Genomic DNA, 26,084 nt, shown 5'->3' on the forward strand with positions numbered 1-26,084 from the left:
AAAATTAGGGTAGACAACTTTCTTTGAGATGTTTTATAATGATAGGCAGCAGAAAAATGAGGCAGTGGCTAAGAGAAAATGTGGAATTAATGGTTTTTATGGAATTCGCATCTATATGTTAATAGAAATGATCCAATAGAAAAGAAGAAAGTGTAAATGTAGGACAAAATGGAAATTATTGCATGAGTAAAGGCTCTGGGGAGGCAAGAAGAGGAGGAATCCTGAGAATATTTGGAAGGCTGTGTCTTTTATACAAGCAGAGAAAGTTTATTCACAGCAGATTGTATTAATACAGAGGCAGATAGGTTGGTAAATTTGGTGGTGAGAAGATGAAATAGTTCTCTTCTGATTGTTTCTACTTTATTTGTGAAATAAGAAGTGAGGTTATCTGGGAATAAACAACATGCAGAAGCTGGAGGTTTTAAGGGAGAGAAGATAGTGAAATATTTGTCTCAGAGAGTAGAAAAATAATTAATTAGGGAATTGTAGGATAGGCTGAGCAGTGCTGTTGAACTTCTGGAAATTCTTTATCATAAAATTTAAAGCCTTCAATTCATCTGAGAAACCCAGATCTAGCCTTCCATTGTTCAGTGTACTCCTCGTTCTGAGCATTGCTTCCCTAGATACAGTCTTTATTCTGTAACAATTGGAAAAACTTCATTGGCATTAGGGAGGAGAATGAACAGTGCAACTCCTTTGCCTGTTACTTCAAATACACAGGGCTCCTACTCAGGCTGTTCCACATAGATTAGATGTACCTTCATATCTTCCTGTGCACAATATTTCTGATCTTTGGAATGTTATCAGTGAGTCCCACAAACTTCTCTTCATTTAGTTACTTTTCCCAGCCTGCAGATGATGTTTTGCAATTTGATCATAAATTTAAATGGGAATCTGCTCACTTTCCTACACTTATGTCCTAATGAGCCCCCTTCACATGACTTCATATTTATACTTTGAAATTTGCAAGCTGAACCATGGCTTAATGGTGCATTGGACACAACTGTCCCAGATTCTCACAGCATCCCCCTCACTGTGGCTGTGGAAAAATGGAATCCCTGATTGTGCCTATACAATACCCAAAAGGGTGTGTCAAAGGTTTTTGAAATAAGACATGGAAGTTAAATTTCTTTTGATGAAGAAAGTGGAAGTCACATTGACTATGCTTCTGGAGAACATGGGGAGGCTCAGCTTTGGGTCCGCCAATTGTGACTTCAAAGTAGGGTGACCAGGACAGTCCCAGTATCTGTCTGTTATTATTAATTTTTTAAATTATACTTTAAGTTCTAGGGTACATGTGCACAACGTGCAGGTTTGATACATAGGTATACATGTGCCATGTTGGTTTGCAGCACGCATCAACTCATCATTTACATTGTGTTTCTCCTAATGCTATCCCTCCCCCAGCTTCCAACCCCCTAACAGGCCCCAGTGTGTGATGTTCCCTGCCCTGTGTCCAAGTGATCTCATTGTTCAATTCCCACCTATGAGTGGGAACATGTGGTGTTTGGTTTTCTGTCCTTGTGATAGTCTGCTCAGAATGTTGGTTTCCAGCTGCATCCATGTCCCTGCAAAGGACATGAACTCATCCTTTTTTATGGCTGCATAGTATTCCATGGTGTATATGTGCCATATTTTCTTAATTCAGTCTATCACTGATGGACATTTGGATTGGTTCCAAGTCTTTGCTATTGTGAATAGTGCCGCAATAAACATACGTGTGCATGTCTTTGTAGCAGCATGATTTATAATCCTTTGGGTATATACCCAGTAATAGGGTTGCTGGGCCAAACGGTAATTCTAGTTCTAGATCCTTGAGGGATCGCCACACTGTCTTCCACAATGGTTGAACTAATTTACACTCCCACCAACAGTGTAAAAGCATTCCTATTTCTCCACATCCTCTCCAGCATATGTTGTTTCCTGACTTTTTAATGATTGCCATTCTAACTGGTGTGAAATGGTATCTCATTGAGGTTTTGATTTGCATTTCTCTGATGACCAGTGATGATGAGCATCTTTTCTTCTGTCTGCTGGCTGCATAGATGTCTTCTTTTGAGAAGTGTCTGTTCATATCCTTTGCCCACTTTTTGACGGGGTTGTTTTTTTCTTGTAAATTTGTTTGAGTTCTTTGTAGATTCTGGATATTAGCCTTTTGTCACATGTGTAGATTGTAAAATTTTTCTCCCATTCTGTAGGTTGCCTGTTCACTCTGATGGTAATTCCTTTTGCTATGCAGAAGCTCTTTAGTTGAATTAGATCCCATTTGTCAATTTTGGCTTTTGTTGCCATTGCTATTGGTGTTTTAGTCATGAAGTCCTTGCCCATGCCTATGTCCTGAATGGTACTGCCTAGGTTTTCTTCTAGGGTTTTTATGGTTTTAGGTCTAACATTTAATCCATCTTGAATTAATTTTTGTATAAGGTGTAAGGAAGGGATCCAGTTTCAGCTTTCTGCACATGGCTAGCCAGTTTTCCCAGCACCATTTATTAAAAAGGGAATCCTTTCCCCATTGCTTGTTTTTGTCAGGTTTGTCAAAGATCAGATGGTTGTCGATGTGTGGTGTTATTTCTGTTCCATTGGTCTAGCTCTCTGTTTTGGTACCAGTACCATGCTGTTTTGGTTACTGAAGCCTTGTAGTATAGCTTGAAGTCAGGTAGTGTGATGCCTCCAGCTTTGTTCTTTTGGCTTAGGATTGTCTTGGCAATGCGGGCTTTTTTTTGGTTCCATATGAACTTTAAAGTAGCTTTTTCCAATTCTGTGAAGAAAGTCATTGGTAGCTTGATGGGGATGGCATTGAATCTATAAATTACCTTGGGCAGTATGACCATTTTCACAATATTGATTCTTCCTATCCATGAGCATGGAATATTCTTCCATTTGTTTGCATCCTCTTTTATTTCCTTGAGCAGTGGTTTGTAGTTCTCTTTGAAGAGGTCCTTCACATCCCTTGTAAGTTGGATTCCTAGGTATTTTATTCTCTTTGTAGCAATCGTGAATGGGAGTTCACTCATGATTTGGCTCTCTGTTTGTCTGTTCTTCATCATTTTTTATTGTGTCTATTTGATTCTTCTCCCTTTTCTTCTTTACTAGTCTTGCTAGCGGTCTACCAATTTTGTTGATCTTTTCAAAAAACCAGCTCCTGGATTCACTGGTGTTTTGAAGGTTTTTTTGTGTCTCTATCTCCTTCAGTTCTGCTTGATCTTAGTTATTTCTTGCCGTGTGCTAGCTTTTGAATGTGTTTGCTCTTGCTTCTCTAGTTCTTTTAATTGTAATGTCAGGGTGTCAATTTTAGATCTTTCCTGCTTTCTCTTGTGGACATTTAGTGCTATAAATGTCCCTTTACACACTTCTGCCTGTTATTTTAATGTAAACCTTAACTGCTGCCACTGCCACTCTCATAAGTGTTCTGGTTTGGACAAGAAATTATATGGTCACCCTACCTCCAGAGTTTGATATGGTCACTACTTCCAGAGAAACCTGCCTTCACTAACTAGCTGCTGTTTTTTTTTTTCTGTACCCTCATGTGCACATATGAGTGGAGTGCCACACTCTTATAGCCACTACCATCGCCACTCTTTCTGAGACCAGATCTCAAAAATAATCTCACCATTGCCGTTACTCTTTGGCCCTGCCATCTACTTTATAATTTTCTACTCTTTAAGTTTTGCTTAGAACAATTTTCTATATCTACCTAGTTGGATCGAGGACTGGGTTTGGATTAATAAGTTTAAATTCGGTCCAAACTGGTAAAAAAAAAAAAAAAAAAAGGAGGCACACACCCATCCCTCTACATTTGGAGACCCTTACTGCTTCCAAAGGAATCCTCCCTAACACATCCACACTGCTGAAGCTAAAGAGTCCGTGTTTAGGTCCCCCAAATCCAAATTTTATATAGGCCTTGTTTCATCCCATCAGATATACTACTCTTTCTTGCCTGATAAGAGAAAGAAGCCTAGACCAATGAAATTAAGTCCACCATGGAAGGAAAGGTGGCCCCTTTAAGAACATGGAATGGTCTGGAACCCTTGATTCTGCCCACTATGACAACAGGAAGAAAAGGTCAGAGGGACTGGCCATAGGCATATGTGAAGCTTTCTTGCCAATCTTCATTGAACTCACACTTCAAAAGTCATGGTTTTCTCTTTGTTTTATTGTAATTTTCTGTTTTATTATAAAGAAGATTGCAGAAAAGAGGCAGAATAGGAGAGCTGAAAGACAAAAAAAGAGTATCTAAACAACAGAGGACACATACTGGGTCTGTCTTTTTTTTCCTGTTTGTATCAGTTTGTCTTTTCATATAATACTTAACCTCTATCTTACCCTTGATATCATTACCAATCTAAGAATCTCTACCCCTCAAGGGTGGTTGTGGGCATTAGATGAAACTTAGGAGTAGTTCATGGTATATAATTTCACAAACTATTTAATCTTTTTTAAATCAAGGGGCAATGAATTATTTTATAGACTGCATCAAATTTCCTCATGGAAAAATAACTGTTATCAAAGTGGCTACGTAAAAATACATTTGATTTCAAAATCACTCAATCAAAATGATCATGTCATAATATGTATATACATAGACATACATACAATACATATTGTATATGTACATACTCTTAACTGGTGTGGCTACAAGAATAGGTTCTGTGTAGATCTTGTTTGGATCCAATATTATATGCCTAATGTCTGTTTTAAATGCCAAATTCTTGCTTCAATGCCCATATTCTTGCAATTTAGTCTTTACTTATGTATTGACTCAGAGTATGGTCTTTAAGTACCAAGTCTTTATCAGTTGATTTGTATGGATTAGTTTCCCTCCAAAACCCTCTAGAATATGTTGTGGCTATTTGATGTTGCAGGTCTCTGTATTCAACCTAAGTATTTGCTGCCTGAGTTATTTTTGTCTTCTGTGTTTCCTCTAGAGATACGTGTTTTTCAAACTATGACAATGGGAAGGGGGATTTAAATTTAACCCTTTTGGATGGAAAGGTCACTTACTGCTTAGAGTGGTGACTGAAACGTATCTTCAATTTGCACTTACTCTTCAGTGGGCCATTCGATATCCCTATATAGATAGATGATGATGGTGATGAAGACGACAGATAGATAGATAGGCAAACAATAGACAGATAGATAGAAATAGAAAGAGACTTGCTATGTGGTCAATATAATATATAAACATTTTCCCTTTAGCAATTACCTTTATTTGTCATTTCCAAAGATTAGTCCTGGAGCTATCTTGATATTTAAAGATTAGAATGTAGAATTAATGTGAGCTATTATATATTATATTTCAAACTTCCCTAAAATCATGGCTAACCATTTCTTCTCTTCCCTCAAAAAATCAATGTGCAGAATCTCTGGAGCTCATCCCTTCAGAGGGTCCTTCCCAGAAGAACTGTATCTCCACTTCCTTGGTTCTCTGGAATAAATTACAAGTAAGTTATCTTAAAAGAGATGTTAAAGCATGTAAATACTAAAAAGAGAGAAAGCAGAATGTTATTTGGGAATAATTTTAGTAGATAGTTTTATGTACTTATCTTTTGGTAGAAGGTAGGGTTTCAGGGAACAGAACATAGAGATAACAATGTTTCTTACTGTGAATATCTACATAATTGTGATTATATTAGAGCAGAAGATAGCTCTTTTACACATTTCCTGAGAAAAAAGTCAGTACTGACTAAAATTAATCTGTAAGATTTTAAAAATTGTACTTCATTTATTTAAGTATCATAGTAATTTATCAGACATCCTGAGAAAGAACACAGAAAATATTCCTTAACAAGAACCCTAGTTTGAGTGAGAAATAGAATAAAAAGAGAAATGTTTCATTATTTCAGTTTTATGAGAATGCCATTATTTTGTTATGTCTGCTATGTCAATCTAATGTAACTTCTGAATGACTTCATTTATTCGCTTCCCACAGAATATAGTCATAACATTCGATTTCATAACACGTAACACTTTATGATTGAGTTTTTAAAGTATCCTATAATACTTATTTTATTTTTTTCATTTAAAATAGCCTTATGACTCATGAGTCCAAACAGGACAGTCTTTACGTCTACCCATCTTATGATTGATGTGGCTCTCAAGGAACAACAAAACCTAAGCAAATTATGGGAAAAAGCATTTATCAACCACGCAAATGAAGCCATTCTTTGTATGTATTATGCATCTCAATCTCCATATATGGTTATCAACGTAATAATTCAAGTAAAGGTAATATAATAAATACTAAGACCTCACTATAGCAAAATGATATGATAGAATCAGACAAATTATGTCAGGCAGAATTAGACAAACTTCAAGACAAATATTCAGGAAGTTTAGTTTATATGACTCACTGTCATTACTATTTTATTTTGTAAAATGGGATTAGGAAATATGAACCAAATGTATAGTATATATAATACTTAATATGTATTAACATACCTATATATAAGTATTCATAATGTATATTTAAATTTGAATCTTTAGAAGGAGATTTCAGATCAAATGAAAACTGATTAAATGCCATTAGACTGGTTAACCCAGAGATGAGACAGGTCTTATGTTTTTGAAGTCATTAAATTACCATAATTTATCAAGGCAACTGCCATTTTGTGTTTTAGTCCACTTAAATAATACATTAAATAGTACATTGCTCAAGGTAATGTTGAACACTAGCTAATTACTGATCACTAGCTATAAGACATGTTAACAAATAACATAGAATGGAAAGTATTTCCTTGTAGAAGTGTTTAAAAATATCAATCAGAGAAAACAGCAAAACAGATTATCAGCAGAAAGTTATCTTTATGAATTTTCTTGATAAGTGCAATGAATTATAGAAAAATGGAGCTAGTTCACCAAAAATGGATAACTGGTATTTGTTAACATAATAAGTTGTGGTTCTTTTGAGAGGGGGACATTTTTGGTTGACCGCATAGCAAAATAACATTCCTCCAAAAAAACCGCACTGTGAATTAATGAGTGACCTCACCGTGATAAATTAAGGAAACACAGATTTGTAGTTTTAAGGATTTTGATTATGCAGTAAGACAAAATGCCAGCTGTGTGATTGAATAAAAACAGGTTTTTCTAATGTACTTAGCATATATTAGGAAAGATATATCATCTATGAGGACAAGTGATGAAAGACAGAACTGAAAAAAAAAGAACTTTCATGAGACATGTAAAATCATTAAGAGAATTAAATAAGAGAGAATGGCACTGAACTCATTTTGGGTCAATACATGTGGAAACTCAAAAAGAGAAAACCTCAGTAAGAAAAGAGGAAAGGGTAATATTGAGAATATAGAGGGGAAGCTGGCCGGTCTTAAATGTAGGTGGCTTCAGAATCAGTTTTGATCTGTGTATTAGTTCCCTATTGCTGCATAACAAATTATCAGACTTGTCAACTTATAAAAACACATACTTATTATCTCACAGTTTCTGTCTTAGTCCATTTTGTGTTACTATAAAAAACCCTGGGGCTGAGTAATTTATAAAAATGAAAAGTTTATTTGTCTCATGGTTCTGCAGGCTGTACAAGAAACATGGCACCAACATCTATTTCTGGTGAGGGCTTTAGGCTGCTTCCACTCATGGTAGAAGGCAAAAAGGAGCTGGCATGTGCAGAGATCACGTAGCAAGAGAGGATACAAGGAGGTTTCCAGGCTCTTTTTAACAGTCAGCTCTCATGAGAAGTAATAGAGGAAGAAGTCACTTACTACTGAGAGAGTGGCTCCAAGCCATTCATAAGGAATCAACCACCATGACACACTAGGCCTCACCTCCAAAACTGGGAATCACATTTCAACATGAGATTTGGAAGGGTCAAATATCCAAACTATAGCATTCTACCCCTGAACGCCTAAGTATCATGTCCTTCTCACAAGCAAAATACAATAATTTTATCCCAATAGTTCCCGACAACTTTAACTTGTTCCAGCATCGACTCAGAAATCTAAAGTTCAAAGTCCTATCTGAGACTCAAGGCAATTTACTTACAACTGTGAGCCTGTATAATTAAAAAACAAGTTATTTAACTCCAAGGCACAATGGTGGTACAGGCATTCAGTAAATAGTCCCATTCCAAAAGGGAGAAATTAGCCAAAAGAAAGGGGGAATAAGCCCTACACAATTCCAAAACCCAGCAGAGCAGACATCAAATCTTAAAGCTCCAAGATAATCTACTTTGACTCCATGTCTTGCATCCTGGGCACACTGGTAGGCAGGGTGGGCTCTGAAGACCTCAAGAAGCTCCACTCCCATGGTTCTGCTAGGTGCACCCACGTGGCTGCTCTCATGGGTTGCAGTCCAATGCTTACAGTTTTACGAGGCTGTAGTAGCACACTTCCAGGGGCTCTATAATTCTGGAGTCTGGAGGGTGGTAGCACTGCCCTAGTAGGCACCATTTGTGGGGGCTCCAACCCCTATTGCATTCTCAGCACCTGTGGATATAACACCATATGCATGCCACCAAGGCTTACAGCTTGCGTCCTCTGGAGCAGTAGCTTGAGCAGTACCTGGGGCCCTTTGAGCCACAGCTGGAGCCGAAGTGGTGGGGATGTAGGAAGGAACATCCTGAGACAGCACAGGACAGCAGAACCTGGGCCTGGCTCCCAAAACCATTCTGTCTTCTTAGGTCTCTGGGCCTGTGATTGGGCCTTTTACCCATAGTCTTGACTATTAGCGCCTGGTTTCCATTTAGTCATGGTAATCTCTTTAGCAAGTGGTAGTTCCACAACATCCTTGGATTCCTCTCCTGAAAACACTCTTTTCTTCTCTATCACATGGCCAGGCTGCAAATTTTCCAGACTTTTACACTCTGCTTCCTTTCTAATCATAAATTTCAACTTTAGGTCATCCCTTTACTCCCAGATAATATTGTAAGTTGTTAAAAGTAGTCATGCCACTCTTGAATGCCTTGCTACTTAGAAATTTCTTTCACCAGATACCCTAGGTCATCACTCTTAAGTTCAGCCTTCCACAAAGCCCTAGGGCATGGACACAACGCAGCCAAGTTCTTTGCTACAGTGTCACACTGACCTTTCTCCAGTTACCATTAAGTTGCTCATTTCCATTTGAGACCTCATCAGCATGGCCTTTACTATCTATATTTCTATGAGCATTTTGCTCACAACCACAACGAATCTCTAAGAAGTTCCAAACTTTCACCTATCTCCCAGTCTTCTTCTGAGTGCTCCAAACTTTTCTAACTTCTGCCCATTAGCCAGTTCCCAAGCTGCTTTCACATTTTCAGGTATCTTTATAGCAATGCCCCACCCTTGGTACCAACTTTCTGTCTTGGTCTGTTTTTGTTTTGCTATAAAGGAATACCTAATGCTAGGTAATATTAAGAAAAGAGGTTTACTTGGCTCATGATTCTGCAGGCTAGATGACCGGGAGTCTGGTGAAAGCCTCAATCTGTTTCCACTAATGGCAGAAAATGAAGGAAAGCTGGCATGTACATAAATCACATGGTGAGAAAGGAAGCAAGAGCAGGGAGGTGACAGGCTCTTTTTAACAGCCAGCCCTCATGGGAATTAATGGACTGAGAACTCACTACTGAGAGAATGGCACCAAATCATTCATGAGGAATCTGCCCCCATGACCCAAACACTTCCCACTAGGCCCCACCTCCAACACTGGAGATCAAATTTCAACATGAGATTTGGAGGGGTCAGTTATCCAAACTATAGCACCATGAATCAGGAGTCTGAATATGGCTTATCTGGGTCCTCCACTCAGGGTCTTTCAATGCTGTGATCAAGGTGTCAAGCAGACTGCATTCTCATCTGGAGTTTGGGTCCTCTCCCAAGCTCATGCATTTGTTGGGAGAATCCACTTCCTTGCAACTATAGAACTTCATTCTCTTTCCTACCCTTTTCCTTGCTAGCTGTCATCTAAAGGCCACTGTCAGCTCCTAGAAGCCACTTGCAGTTGCTACAGGGCCCTCTGATAGACCCTCTCACAATATTGCAGTTTATCTCTTCAAGGCCAGCAGAATGGCTAGCTCCATTCTGCTAGGATGGAGTCCTAAATAACAATGTATTCAAGAGAGTAACTATTGTATTGATATTCCCTATCATTTTCTCCATATTGGCCAGATGCAAGTCACAGGTTCTTCCTATGCTCCAGAGAAGGGGTTTATGCAATCGATGTAGCTCATTGAGGGCGTCATTCAATGTGTGTCCACATAATCAACAATTTACCCTTTAAAGAGGACTAAAATTGAATAGCTCAGCTTTTGCCTAGAAGACTAGGTGAACAGGGGAAAAATGGTGACCCTTAAAGGTTATAGAAAGCCTGGGTCAGATAATCTTTTAAAACTGAATGAAACTAATTGAGGAATGTAACTTTTTCATTCATTCAACCAATTCGTTAAACCTACTGGTGCCTAATATGTTCCAAGACCTGTGGTATTTAAACAATGATGAAAAACGTTATTGTCTTGACCTATGGAACTATACTATAGTGGAGGGAAACATATATTAAACAGGTGAATATGTATATAATTAAAAATTGTGATAAGTACTACAAAATAAAAGCTCAGAGGGTAGTGAGAGAGAATGACAAGGGTGATGCAATCACCTGTGGTGCAGTGTGTGTATCAGTATTACCCTTAATTATAGCCACCAAAAGAAAAGCAATATTGGTACAAGAGGTGGATAAGAGACTCAAAAAAGAAGTGAGTCAGAGCTGTTTTTTGTAGCTACCTCAGTCAAAAAGTAGTGGTAGTAATTTCCAAGAAGTAGGGGCAGGATTGGAGGTGGGAGAGGCAAAATAAGACAAAAAGTTGAAGTGACATGGATATTGATAAGGGAAAGATAGTGCCCAAGACAAGAAAGAATGTGCCTAAAGTTCCTTAGGAAAAGCCGTGGAAAAGGTTCATCTCAGTCTCTGCTAACAAATTAAACTTTTCCCCAACAAAGCTCTCACTGTACTTTTATTTCAAGGATACATGGTAACCAAGCTCAGCATTCTGTTAAAGCACATTGTTAAAGTTGCTCTCACTGAGTGTCCCAGTAATATGTTAGATATCAAATCCAAAAGCCTATTTTAAGACTTCACCTTATCTGATCTCTCTATAGACATTTGATACTTAATGTTTCCTGAACACTTTCAGGCTAATACTCTCCTAGTGGTCTGCCTATCTCTCTGACTATAATTCCCCAAACTCCTTCTGAAACACCTTCTAATCTCTAATCAGAGGCAGTGCCTGCCACAAAATGGTGGGCAACAAATATATATATTTTAAAGTTTTGAACCATTCTTGTATGAATGGAGAAGATAGCCAGTATAATGTTTTTCAGTAAATATAAAAAATTCTCACCATTATCCTAAGCAAACTAATGCAGGAATATAAAAACAAATACTGCATGTTCTCACTTATAAGTGGGAAGTAAACAATGAGACCTCATGGACACAAGGAGGGGAACAACAGACATTGGGGATCACTTTAGAGTGGAGAGTAGAAGGGAGAAGATTAAAAAAAAACCCCGCCAATTGGGTACTATGCTTATTACCTGGGTGACAAAATAATCTGTACACCAAATCGCTGTAACGCACAGTTTACCTATATAACAAACCTTCACATATAACCCTGAACTTAAAATAAAACTTAAAAAAATAAAATCTTCCATTCAGTTAAAAAAAATCTTAAAATAAAGGCCTACAGATTCATACTTTCTCAGATCTGTTTTAAAATGACATTTTTAAATGTTCAGGGACATGTTTCCTTATGGTCCCTGGAATAGAAAAGTAAATTTATGAATGGAGATTTTTAATTGCCAAAAAGTAACATGTTATGCTGGGGAAGTTAAGTTTTAGCATGAACCTCTATCATAAAACAATTCTATGCTGAGACGAAACTCTGCTTATGTGACATAAATAATGTTATGATAACATATGTTGTGAAAACAATTAGTCATGTATTTTAAAATGTGTGCATATGATCATACAAAAAAGACAAATGGAATATTTCATAAAAGCAACAAATTTAATTTTGTGTTAGTACAGTACTAACATTCACAATTGTGCAATACTAGAGTATGGACCTTGGTACTATAGTATGATAAAAAAAAGAAATATTTGCTTTTCTTATGTAAATTTTCTCCTGTAATGTTTGCTTTTTACTTTAGTATGGAAACTGGATTGCCCAATATCTAAACCAGTATGAAGGAACTATTTTACAAGTATTTAATGGTTATTTAAAAGCAGCCAGGAATTATTTTACTAAAATAAGATATTTTCATGTGTTGTTTCAAATCACTACAGATTTCTGAGAGTGATTAAATAGATTTCTAAAATAACTAAACATAAGCATATCTGAATAAGAATAAAAATTTTATTAAATGCCATTTAATTACTTTCGATATTTTTCACTTATTTGCAGAGTTTTTCTACACCAGGAGTTCCAAAACCAAGCTACATTCAAAGAGAGAAACAACACATTGGATACTCAAGTTATGAACCGTCAGAAGAGTCAGAAATTCCTTATAGGATAGAACATGTGCAATTGAAATCTAATATTAAGTTTTCTGTGGAAAAAAACATATATGTGTACTATATGGCTATCTGATCATTTTAAAAACATACTCAGAATACTTTAATAAAACACTGTGAGTATGAATTATCTATGCTCTAAACACTTTACTTCTCTTTCTGCATTTATGCCATCACTTCTTATCTCTTTATACCTTGAACTTTTTCTTTTCCCCCTCTCTCACTCTATGACTCCTGAACAAAACTGTCATTTCCAATATCTAACTTCATTAACTAAGTAGGGATGGCAGATGTTTATTATCGCCAAAATGCAGCATAACACTTGCAAACTGGTTTATGACATGCATCTTTATAAAGTGCTCAGTGAAATGCATAAACGATTGATTGAAAATTGGTCAAAGAGAATATTGAGTACTTTATTAGTTACTGGCTAAAGCTAAGGAGTTACAGAAAAGCATCATATCTAAATAAGGAGTTTTATTTGAAATATGTAATTTCATTATGAATAAATTCCATAAAATAAACTAAGAATTGCTAAATGATTTCTGTAAACTGATTGGTGCTGTAGAATGATCCCATAACCTGGGCCCCTGACTCCTTCTTTCCTTTCTTCCTTCATTCCTTCTTCTCTTCCTTTATCCCTCCTTTATTTAAGGGGTACCCAGAGTGGAGCAAGATGGTGGAATAGAAGGCTCCACCAATCGCTGCACATTACCCCCAGCAAGGACACCAATTTAACAACTATCTACACAGAAAAAAACACCCATATAAGAACCGAAATTCAGGTGAGCCCTCATAGTACCTGGTTTTTAACTCCATGTTACTGAAAGAAATACTGAAGAGATAGAAAAAAAAAAAAACACCTTGAATCACTGACACTACCTCTCCCCAACTCCCCAGCAGCAGTGTGGAGTGGAGCATCTCTGGGCATTGGGGAAGGGACAGCACAACAATTGTGAGGCATCAAACTCAGTGCTGTCCTGTTAAAGCAGGAAGGAAAACAGAATAAAACTCAGCTGACACCCACCCACAGAGGGAGCATTTAAACCAGTCCTAGCCAGAGGGGAATCTTGTATCCCAATGGGTGGAACTTGAGTTCGTGCAGACCTTGCCACCCAGGGCCAAAGTGCTCTGGATTTCAAAGCAAACTTGATAGGCAGTCTAGGCCACAGGGACTACAACTCTTAAGTCCTAGTGCTGAACTGGGCCCAGAAACAGTGGTCTGAGGGCGCATATGACCTGCTGAGACATCAGTGGGAGCAGCTAAGGGAGTGCTGGCATCACCCCTCCCCTAAACTCTCCGCTGTACAGCTTGTGGCTCCAAAAGAGACCCCTTTCTTCCTCTTGAGGTGAAGAGAGGGAAGAATGTAGAGGACTTTGTCTTGCATTTTGGATACCAGCTCAGCCACAGCAGCATAGGGCACCGATCAGAGTCATAAGGACCCTGTTCCAGGCCCTAGCTCCCAGGCAGCACTTCTGTGTTAAAAAAAAAAAACAAAAAACTCTCCTGGATCTAAGATGCATCACAAAGTGTCCTACATGCTCTGTCAACTATTGGTCCTGTTCTTCAGTCATCTCTCCTTAATTCCCTGGGGTGGAGAAGGGGAAATTAGGAAAAGAAAAAAGAGAAAAAGAAATTAAGTGCTCACCAGTCACTGTCTCTTCTACTTCCTAAATAGATCTCAAATATGTCCCCTCTCCTACCATCATCTCTATTCATTCTGACACTATCATCGTCTGAAATACCACCACCTTTTCCCTGGACAATTGTAACTGACACCCAGTTGGTCCCCCCATATCTTACACTTGCCTCAGTCCAATCCTATTGCCACAGTACAGCTACGGTAATATTTTAATATACATGCCTAGTCTTGTTATATTTCTCCTTAAACCTCTTCAATAGCTTCCAATTACCTTAGAATAAAATTGCAAGTTCTCACCATGGATCACAAGGCACTCTAAGACCCCAAGATATCGGGTCTCTGTCACTCTGTCTTTCTGTCTCTTTCTATCTATATTTACATCCATATCTACATCTATATCATGTATGTGTTTGTGTGTTACTGTGTAATATTCATAAGAATACTTACTATGATGTAAGCACACAATACTTTACATGCAATCTTACGCCATCCTCCCATCACTATGAGGTAGGTACTGTTATTTTTCCCATGTACAAATGAGGAAATCGAGGCTTTAAGTAGTTTAGTAACTTGTGCAAAGCCCCATAATTAGTGTCAGAGCCCAGGATTCAAACACAATCAGCCTGATTCAAAACTCTGTAACTAGGAACAGTATATTTTTTTCCAATTTCTTCACTTACTTCACTTACCACTCTCCATCTTGCTATGTGCTCTAGTCATACTTGACTTTTGGTTTCTCTTTTAGAGCCTTCCTGCATGTCATTTCTCTCTGCCTGGATAACCTGATTATAAATAAGTCTTTGGAATTCAGACACTTCTATGGAAGATGTGGCTATCCCAGAAAAAAACCTCTAAGTTAGGCTGCCCATGAAAGAGTTCCTGGTTGGTTGAAAGTTTTCTGTGAATGTCACATAGTCCAGAATAGAAACAAGCTTCCAGTTGTTGAAAGACTCCTTTATTCATACTGAGAATCATGTAGGGCCAGACCCTGGGTGGTAGGACTTCTGTAGGTGTTTAATACAACACAAGACCAGGCTCTAACTGGCTCCTATCAGTCTAAGCAGGAATAGACATTGAGTGTTCAGAGTTTTAGCCTCTTGATGCTGAGGCTGGCCTAAGAACAGGGTCTGGGTGGTTAGAGATTTTGTCTGTATGCACTGAAAACTTCATAAATTGTCAGAGGCTGCTATTGTAAGTGCTAGAGTCAGAGTAGGAGAAGACCAACGATGGTCAAAGGCATAGTTATATATAGGAGAAAATCTAGCACAGTGGTTAACAGCTTAAACAACTCTGTAGTGAGCCTGCTGCATTGAAATTCCAGATTCCACACTTCCTAGCTGTGGGACATTGGGCAAATGACTTATCCTTTATCTCTGTTTCATCTTCTCTAAAGTGAGAATAACAGTCTGTACTCCATAGGGCTGTTATGAGGATTAAATAAGACATGTAAAACACTTGAGACAGTGCCCAGCAAATAGTGATTAGTCAAGAAATCATAACTATTATCTGCTATAGCCTAGTACAGGAATAAGGCTAAAGTGGACAAAGGTTTCTTCCGTAGGTGCTCTCTGCACTCCAAGGAACAAATCTCATGTTTGAACTTATAGTCTATGTTTGAATATACCTGTCTTACCTGACTTTTCCAAACTTTGCCCAATATATATATATTTGAAATATATATATTTTGAGAAAGAGAGAGAAAGAATTTATTCTTTCCAATCCTGTCTACTCTGATGTATGCCACCTGGACTGCCTGATCTAACCACCTAATTACAATCAGGTCTGTTTGTTGATTCCTACATCTATCTCATAGTGACAAAGGTAATTTTGATTTTAATTGCTTCCTGCTAAGCTCAAAGATGTGTTTGGTTTGCCTTTCTGACACTGCCAAGCAACAATCATAAGTCCTTACATCCTTTGCTTCTTACAAGTAGAGGAGAGTGACAAAAGGTAGTAGCAAAGATAACAATATGCTAAGATGGTAGGTACTCCCATAAATAGGTTCTTCTCCACTAGGAGAGAATCTTTTTACTGAATTCTTAAAAAATGAAATATTCCACTTGGTATTACTCTTCTAACTAGAAGACTCTAGTAGCTAAGATTATACGTTTATACACAGTAACTTTTCTTTTAGAATGGCCTTGATTTAACTACAATGTTATAGTCTTATACACAAAGTTGTTCGAGCTGTTTTCTGAAGGAATATTCATCCCTTCTGAGATTTTTAACAGTTTCAGAGGAATTTTCCCTCTTTCTTCTACGGCTAAGCTTTTATTTTAATAGATGTTTTCAGCATATTGTATATTTAGTTATGACTGGCCTAGTAGTATGTGTCCAAAGTTTGTGCTTTTATATCACCTGGTTGAGATACTGTCACAGTAAGAATGTTTTGTTAGGAATTATCCCATTTCCTTTATCACAAAGTTTTTGCTACTGACACTTGTAATTTAGAGACTTGGTAGCGTTGGGTAAGTGCCTGGCTGCGAATTTCATTAGACTGGAAAAAGGATATGAGTATAGCAGAATTTTTTTTCTCATATGACCTCAAAAAAGATATTAGTTAAGGCCAAGAGAAGACGGAAGATATGATAGAGCCAAGAAGAAAGATGAAGTCAAGTTTTCAGTTTCTGTCTCTAAAGTGAAGGGGTTAGATTAGATGACCTCTTGGTTCCCTTCCAGAAATGATATTGCATCATCCGAATCCTGGATGATGAGCCAAGATAAGAAGCCTAGGTCCAGAAAGTGGGTCAGATCTAGGAGGACAATTAGCAGAGACCAGAAACCCAGGCTTGCTGACTGGGAACAAAAATCCTAGACCAAGGTCAAGGCCACAAAAGGTTGCTATGTAATTATGGGATCCGTGTGATAGGCATAGGGATCAGCAGCAAGAGAGAAGCCTGGTACTGTGCCAAACTCCTTTACAGGCAGGAGCTTTCCACAGGTTTCCTGCCCAGAGTAACTCAGAATAGTTTTCAACATGTGTGCAAGGCTTGAACCTATAGAGACAAAAATAGGAGTGACTGAAGTAATGGACTAGGGGAGCAGGGAAAAAAATACTTCTAGATAATGACCATCAGAGCAATTATTTTTGTCAGGAGTTGAGGAGGAGATCAAAAGGAACACTCCTAGTTCCGATAAGTGGCAAAGGAAGACCTTGAATTCAGATCTGACTCTAATGTCAGTGCTCTTAACTATTGTATTAGTTTCCTGTGGCTGCCATAACAAATTACCACAAATTGGGTTACATAAAACAGCAGCTATTTATTCTCTCACGGTTCTGGAGGCCAGAAGTTTTAAATCAAGGTGTCAGCAGGGTCACGCTCCCTCCAGAGGCTCTAGGGGAAAATCCATTCCTTACCTCTTCCAACTTCTGATGGCTTCGGTATTTCTTGGCTTGTAGCCACACCACTGTGATCTCTGCCTCCCTTTTCACATCATCTTCTCCTCTGTGTGTGTCTATGTCTCCTCTTCTGCCTGTATCTTAACAGATAAGCAAGATCTTTATTTAACTTAATCACATATTTTGTCACATAAGTAATGTTCACAGATCCCAGGAATTAGAGCATGGACATATCTTTTTGAGGACCACCATTCAGCCTACTATTATTCCTATGATAAAATCTTTTTCTATTCAGCTTCTTTCATTCTGAGACATTGACATTTTAGCAGGCACTATTAATTTCATCACAAATATCCCTTTAATCTTTACTAACAGAATTCAAATTTTGTTTGAAATATCTAAGCTTGTTCCTTTTTTACAGCCTCCATTGCCACTAGTTCTGGTCAATGAGATTGAAGGGGAAGTGTGATAGTGAGAGGATTTCAGGAAAGTTTTTGCCTTCCTGATAAGAGGAGATGGACTTACCCTTTAAGTCCCTGGTCCTTCCACTATATTCAGCAATTCCACTCCTGAGTATATATCAAAAAAAAAAAAAAGAGGAAAACTTACATTCCCACAAAAACCTGCACTGTATACAAATAGAAGATTTCTTTGTAACAGCCAAAAACTGGAAAGGAGACACTTTTCCTTCAACTAGTGAATGAATAAACAAACCATGAAACATCCATACAATGTAACACTGCTCAACAATAAAAGGAATGAGCTATACATACATACAACAACCTGAATGGATCCCCAAAGATTATGCTAAGTGAAAAAAAGACAATCCCCAAAGGTTCCATACTGTAACTCCATTTTTATAATACTTTGAAATGACTAAATTTTAGACAAAGAGGACAGATTAGTGGTTGTCAGAGATTGAGTTAGGGGGGTGGGAGAAAAGTAGGTGTGGTTACAAAAGGACAACAAAACGGATCCTTGCAGTGATGAAATTGTTCTGTATCTTGACTGTGGTAGTGGATACATGAACTTACACATATAACATTTTATAGAACAAATACACACACACAACTACAGATAAAACTAGGGAAATTGGAATAACATGGGTGAATTGTGTCAATGTCAATCTTACTATAATACTGAATTAAAGTTCTACAAGATGTTCCATTGGGGGAAACCAGGTAAATGGTACATGGAATATTTCTGTATCATGTCTTACAACTGCATGTGAATCCACACTATCCCAGTAAAAATTCAAGAAAAATTAAATGTCAAGATGATGATATATTTATGGAGTACTAAGTAATACAACAGGAGGAAGTCCCTAAATTTTCCTTAAATATGCAAAGGCAGAAAGACTGCATGGAAGAGATACTTAAGCTAAGTCGTGAAGAATGAGTAGAAGCATTCTGGATAGATGGGGGATGGATGGGAGATAAACCAGGAAGAGGGATCAGCAGGCAAAGAGATATCTCTTTTTCTCTGACGTTCTCCTTTAGTGGTAGTCAAAAGAGATTTCTGGCATTCAACCCTATGATACACAGGAATCAAAAAGGAATCCAGAGCCCCTTGTGCTCCAGGAATTAGGAGGGAGCTATCCCCTGTTCCCTGGTCTTGATCTTTTTATTACATGAATGAAGAACTGGCCTCATAGCTTTCTGCATTCCTTGCAGGACCCTCATCTCTCTCTCCCCCAACCCCCACACTCATAGTCTCACAACCATTACCTGCTTTGATATTACTAGAATTATATAATTATGTCCTTTATCTCTGTTTACTTCAGTCAACTAAAGAAGTCCAGAAATCCCAAATCCCTACACTTTATTCCCCATGCAACTCTGCACATTATTTTTTGACCCTATTTCCCACCCTTCCCCATTTCCTGAAACTCTCCTGCAGTGTCTACTAGAACTTACAGTCCATCACCAGAAAAAATATTTATATCCTCAACCTCTTTTCCAAATATTCCTTTCACCTACTTGCTCTAAGAACTCTAGCTTTCCAATGAAGACACTGCTTCCCCTAAAGCCCAAATGGCAACTGCTTTCTTTCCCGTATTCCTCAAATCAATGGTCCTAAAGTTGGGTTAGATGTCCTATTTGCACCTTATTACCACTTCCAGGCCATTATCCTTCTGTCTTCCTTAAACGCCCCCTAGCTTTGAATTTCAAGTCATTCAGTCATTTAGTTGTTCATTCATAAAGCAATCATGTACTGAACACTCTACTATATGCCAGTTATTATTCTAAGGGTTAGGGATACAATGATAAAACTGGACAAAATTCCCTGTCCACATGGAGCTTATATTTTACTGTTCCTTCTTATTGGGTTATGCTACTCATTACTTGAGGAGTTTAGGTTCTGGCCTAGTGACTGTCATAATACTTGGTGATCAATATATATTAATAAATGTTCAGATTTATTGGGTTCTCATTTCCTTGATCTCCTCTCTTCCAGAGAGCTATCCACCACTTTTCCTCAGCCACTCTTATATTCATTCCCTGTCTATAATCTCAATTTTAAACATTCCACTATCTAATCAGCACCTTTCATCTCTCCAGCACACTCCTTTTAGCACCCTGGCTTTTATAATTCTTCAACCTTTATAAGATATGCATTCTTTGGACCCTATCAGCTTTTTACAGGAACTTATCATTCTCATGTCCACTTTCCCCTCTACCTAGTGCAAATTCCATAATCACTCCCTTGTATATGTCCTGAATATTCTTGCCTTTTTCTTGCTTGAGTTCAGCTGCCAAAACCAAAGCCTGCTTAAAGCCAGTCCTTTCCCTACTTTAACCTACCTCCATACAGGTGAAGGTGATTTTTAAAAAGCATACAACCACACTTATTGGTCTTAGTTAAATTCTTGACCACGAACCTCATCTGTGCTCTTATTGCTACCTAGCAATCATACTGAATCTCTCTAGTCCAATCATGTTGCCTCTCATTTAGATGTCTATTTCACACCTTCTCTTCCTAAAATCTCTAATATTTCCTATCTCTCTTCATTCTACCTGATACCCTTACTTACTACTTCACTGAGAAAATTAAAGCAATCCAAACAAAACTTTGAACTGCACAAAAGTATAACTTAAAAGAAGAGAGGAAATGCTTCTCTTTTTACAAATATTCCTGCTAATTCCAGAAACACCCAATCAATTAATAGATCTAAACAAAAATTATCAATGGCTGCTAACATCCCAACAACGGAAACAACTGGACATTATGTGCCTCTTGATAGAAGTATTCACCACCATTTATAAAGTATTCTTGCAAACGTTATACCCAGATCTCATCAAACCTCTGAATGAGGAATTACAGAGAACAGAAGAACATGTTGAAAGTCACCAAGGGGATGCAATCGCAAAATACAGACTGTGGGGGACTCTACAGGACAAATGGTTCAGTTTTATCAAGAAATAAACTGGGTAATGTAGATGAAAAGAGCATCTATAGATTAAAAGTGACATAAGAGACACATCAATCAATCACAATACATGGTCTTTATGTGGGCCACAATTCAAACAAACATAAAAAGACAACTGGGGAATTTAGAACATGGTCTGGACATATAATAATATTAAGGAATTATTGTTAATATTTTAGGTATGGTGATGTGGTTATATTTTTTAAAGCACCATCTTTTAGAGGCATATAATAAAATACTTAGAGTTGTAATAATATGATACATGGGATTTACTTCAAAATAATCTGGGGGGGGGAAGAGTGTAGAGGGGGCTACAGAACAAAATATAGGTCATGAACAGATAATCGTTAAAGTTGGGTGATGAGAGCATGGACGTTCATTAATCTATTAGGTTCATTAATCTATTCTCTACTTTCATAAATTTTTGGAACTTCCATAATGATGAATTTCTTAAAGGAGAGATTTTCTACAAGCATCAGAAGATAACTTCCAACTGACCTAACTGCAACAATGCACACATATCCTGCCTCTGCTCTTGTCATTATCCATACTCCTAAGTAAGGCAGACTCCTTCATTTGTGTACTAGAACACATACCTTCTCCCTATTCAAAGATGTCATTCCAGTAATTCTTTTCTTACCTGCCCTATTAATTTCCCCTTCTCTACTGGATCAGTTCCAATCAGCATAGAAATGTGCTATAATTTCTCACATTTAAAAAAAAAGTCTATTGATGTCCCTGTAGTCCCCTCTAGCTACTGCCCAATTTCTCTGCCTCCTTTAGAAGAAAATCCCTCAAAGGAGTTTTCTTGATTTCTAGTTTCCAATTCCATTCATCCCATTCTTTATAGAACTCATTACAACTAGGCTTTCACACCTACCACTCCACTGAAATTGCTCTTGTCAAGGTCACCAATGACCTCAATGTTGCAAAATCCAATGGTCAATTCTCAGTCCCCATCTTCTTTGAACTATCAGTACATTCCATGCAACTGGTCACTTCTTTAGGCTTCCAAAACATCATACTCTCCTAGTTTTCCTCCTACCTTGTTGTTCTCTTCTTCTCAGTGTTATTTGCTGGTTTATTCTCATTTTTATGATTTCTAACAATTCTCCAGAGTTCAGTCCTTCTCTTCTAAATATACACTCTTTCTTGATGATCTCCAAATTTTGTATTTCAATCCTGGACTTCTCCCCTGAAATCCAACTCAACTTGAATATTTAACAAACATCGTGAACTTAGATCCACAGCTGAACTCACTAAAAATTTGCTCCACTTTTATAGACTTCCCCATTTCAGATGGCAGCAACTCCATCCTTCCTCTTGCTCAGGCTGAAAACTTTGGAGTCATCTTTGACTTTTCTCTTTATCTCTACTCCACATCCAATCTACCAGTGAAATGCTAAATAGAATTTTTCAAGTCACAATGAAAAGGCACTAAACTGAAACAGGAAAGACACTGGATCATTAATAAACTACTCCCAGCAAAGAGAAGTCCAGGACCAAATGCCTTCACTGGTGAATTCTACCAAACATCTAAAAAAAGAATTAACACCAATCCTTCTCATACTTTCAAAAAACAGAAGAGGAGGAAATACTTCCAAATTCATGTTATGAGGCTAGCATTACCCTGATACCAGAGACATACAAAGATACTCCGAGAAAAGAAAACCGAAGAGCAATTAATCCTTGATTAACAAAGAGGCAAAAATTCTCAACAAAATACTAGCAAACCAAATTCAATAGCATATTAAAAGTATCATACACCACAACTAAGTGGGATTCATCCCTCATATGCAAGGATGGTTAATATATGCAAATCTCTTAATGTAATATAACACATTAACATAAGTATAAAAACCATATTATAATCTCAATAGAAGCAGGAAAAGCATTTGACAGAATTCAACACCCATTCAGAATTTTAAAAAAAGTCTCAACAGATCAGTTATAGAAGAAATTTACCTTGACATAATCTCATATCTAGAAAACTGTAAAGATTCCACAAAACAATTGTTTGAACTAATAAACTGATTCAGTAAAGTTGTGGGATACAGATTTAACATATAAAACTGTTGTGTTTATATACAGTAACAATGAACTATTAGAAAAGGAAATAATTCCAATTACAATAGCGTCTAAAAGAATAAAATACTTGAATACAAACTTAAAGTAGGTGAAAGACTTCTAAACTGAAAACTTCAAAACACTGATGAAAAAATTAAAGACACAAATACATAGAAAGGCATCCTATGTTCATGAGTTGGAAAACTTAATATTGTTAAAATGTTCATACTACCCAAAGAGATCTATGGATTCAATGCAATCCCTATCAAAATCCCAATGACATATTTTACACAAATAAAAAATACAATCCTAAATTCATATGGAACCACAAAAAGAACCCAAAAAGCCAAAGCAATCTTGAGAAACAACAAAGCTGGAGGCATCACATTTCCTGATTTCAATATATATTACAAAGCTATAGTAATAAAAACAATATGCACTGGCATAAAATCAGACATATAGACCAATGGAACAGAATAGATATCGTAGAAATAAAACCATGCATATACAACCAATTGATCTTCAATAAGGATGCCAAGAATACACAATGAGAACATGATAATCTCTTCAAGAAGAAGTGTTGGGAAAACTAGATATACACATGCAAAATAATGAAATTGGTCATTTCTTTATTTTATGTCATACACAAAAATCAACTATAAATGAATTAAAGATTTAAACATAAGACCTAAAACTGTAAAATGCCTATGAGAAAAGCTTTATGATATTTGTCTTGGCATTTATTTCTTGGATATGAGACAAAAAGCAGAAGCAACAACAAAAACCAAGATAGACAAGTGGGACTACATCAAACTAAAAAGCTTCTACACAGCAAAGGAAACAGTCCACAGAGTGAAATGACAAACTATGGAATGAGAGAAAATATTTCTAAATCTGATAAGGGTTTAATATCCAAAATACATAACAAACTCTTACAAATAAAAAGCAAACAAAACAAAGCAAAAGAACCAAATAACCCAATTAAAAAATAGGCAAAAGAGTTGAATAGGCATTTCTCCACAGAGGACATACATATGGCCAATAAATATATGAAATGATGCTCAATATCCTTAGTTATCAGGAAATGCATATCAAAACCACAGTAAGAAGTAACATCACATCTGTTAGAATGGCTATTATTAAAAAATAAAAACACAACAAATGTTGGCAAGTCTTGTACATTGCTGGTGGGAATGTATATTAGTATGGCCATTATGGAAAAAGTATGGAAGTTCCTTTAAAAACTAAAAATAGAGCTACCATATGATGCAGCAACCCCACTTCTGGGTATATATCCAAAAGAATTGAAATAAGGATCTCAAAGAGATACCTGCACTCCCATGTTCACTGAAACATTATTCATAGTAGCCAAGAGATGGAAACAAGCTAAATTTATACCCACAAATGAACGGATAAAGGAAATGTGGTATATGCATACAAAAGAATACTATTCAACCTTGAATATAAAGGACATCCTGCCACTTGGATTAATATGGATGAAGCTGGAGGACATTATGCTAAAAGGAATAAACTAGTCACAGAAGGATAAATTTTGCATGATTCCACTTAAAGGCAGTATCTAAAATACTCAAACTCAGTGGGAGGTGGAATAAGATGGCCAAATAGAAGATTCCAGTAATCATCCTCTCTGTGGGAACACCAAATTGAACAACTATCCACACAAAAAACTACCTTCATTAGAACCAAAAAATCAGGTAAGGGATCACAGTACTAGATTTAACTTCATATCACTGAAAGAGGCACTGAAGAAGGTAGGAAAAGCAGTCTTCAATTCCCAATGCCACCACTCCTCCATGCCAGGGCAGTGGCAGAGTGGTGCAAAGAGAGAACTTGTGTGCTTGGGGGAGGCAGAGTGCAAGGACTGTGAGACTTTGCATTAGAACTCAGTGCTCTCCTGCCACAGTGAAAAGCGACATCGGGCAGAACTCAGCTGGTGCCCACAGAGGGAATATTTAGACCAGCTCTAGCCAGAAGGCCATCCCAGTACTTGGAACCTGGGTTACAGAAAGCCTTGCCACTGTGGGCTAAAGTGCTCTGGGGATCTAAATAAACTTGAAAGGCAGTCTAGGTCATAAGGACTGCAATTCCTATGCAAGTACTCCTGCTGTGCTGGGCTCAGAGTTAGTGGACTTGGGGGACATGCAACCTAATGAGACAGTAGCTGGGGCAGCCAAGGGAGTGCTTGCACCCCCACTCCCTCAACTCCAGGCACACAGCTCACAGCTCTGAAAGAAACTCCTTTCTTCTGCTTGAAGAGAGGAGAGGAAGAGTAAAGAAGACGTTGTCTTGCAACTTGGATACCAGCTCACCCACATTAGGAGAGAGCACTGAGCCAAGTTGTGAGGCCCCATTACAAGCCCTGGCTCCCAGACAAAAATCTAGACACAACCTGGGCCAGAACAGAACCCACAAGCTTAAAGGGAAGAACCCAGTCCTGGCAAGATGAATCATCTGCTGAATAAACAGCGCTTGGGTCCTGAATGGTGCCCAGGCAACACTCAGTGTGGGTTTTGGGTGATACTCAGAGATGTGCTGGCTTAAGGTGGCGAGTGCTGGCTTAATCCAGCACATTCCCAGCTGGTGTGGCTATGGAGAGAGATTTGTTTTGTTTGAGAAAAGAAGAGGAATGTGTAAAGGGGACTTTGCCTCGCAGCATGGCTACCAGTTCAGCCACAGTGAACAAGAGCACCAAGTAAGCTCTTGGGATCCCTGAATCCAGGCCTTGGCTCCTGGATGTCATTTCTAGACTTATATTGGGCTAGAGAAAAGCCCACTATCCTGTAGGGAGAGTCCCAGGCCTGGCAGCATTCACCACAACAGGCTGAATAGCCCTTGGGCCTTGAGCGAACATTGGTGGTGTCTAGGCAGTACTCGCCATGGCTCTGGGATGTTGGTGGCCACAGGAAGCAACTCCTTTGCTTGTGAAAAGAAAAGGGAAAAGTGTATATGACTTTGACTTGTGGCTTGGGTCCCAGCTCAGCCACACTAGAATAGAGCACCAGGTACATTTCTAAGGTTTCTAACTCCAGGGCCTGGCTCCTGGATGACATCTCTGGACCTGCCCGTGGACAGGGGAAACTTGCCA

The 26,084-nt window shown here is 37.9% G+C and overlaps 2 long non-coding RNA genes across 2 annotated transcripts in view; one reads left to right on the top strand and one right to left on the bottom strand.

Annotated features, from left to right (window-relative positions):
• Positions 1-3,055: 3,055 nt before the first annotated feature.
• The window catches only part of LOC104003937 (uncharacterized), a 34,065-nt gene continuing 11,036 nt past the window's right edge, over positions 3,056-26,084 (bottom strand). The window contains exons 2-3 of the long non-coding RNA XR_676735.4: positions 17,500-17,621; positions 3,056-5,425 (exon numbers count right to left, since the gene is read on the bottom strand). This is a non-coding gene — a long non-coding RNA (uncharacterized LOC104003937). The remainder of the gene's footprint in view (positions 5,426-17,499; positions 17,622-26,084) is intronic.
• Positions 4,044-12,892, top strand: LOC104003936 (uncharacterized). Its single transcript, XR_676734.5, has 4 exons — positions 4,044-4,258; positions 5,359-5,441; positions 6,029-6,225; positions 12,389-12,892. It is a non-coding gene; the product is annotated as an uncharacterized LOC104003936 (long non-coding RNA).

The sequence above is a fragment of the Pan troglodytes genome, chromosome X (genome assembly GCF_028858775.2).
Source record: "Pan troglodytes isolate AG18354 chromosome X, NHGRI_mPanTro3-v2.0_pri, whole genome shotgun sequence".
Lineage (NCBI taxonomy): Eukaryota > Metazoa > Chordata > Mammalia > Primates > Hominidae > Pan > Pan troglodytes.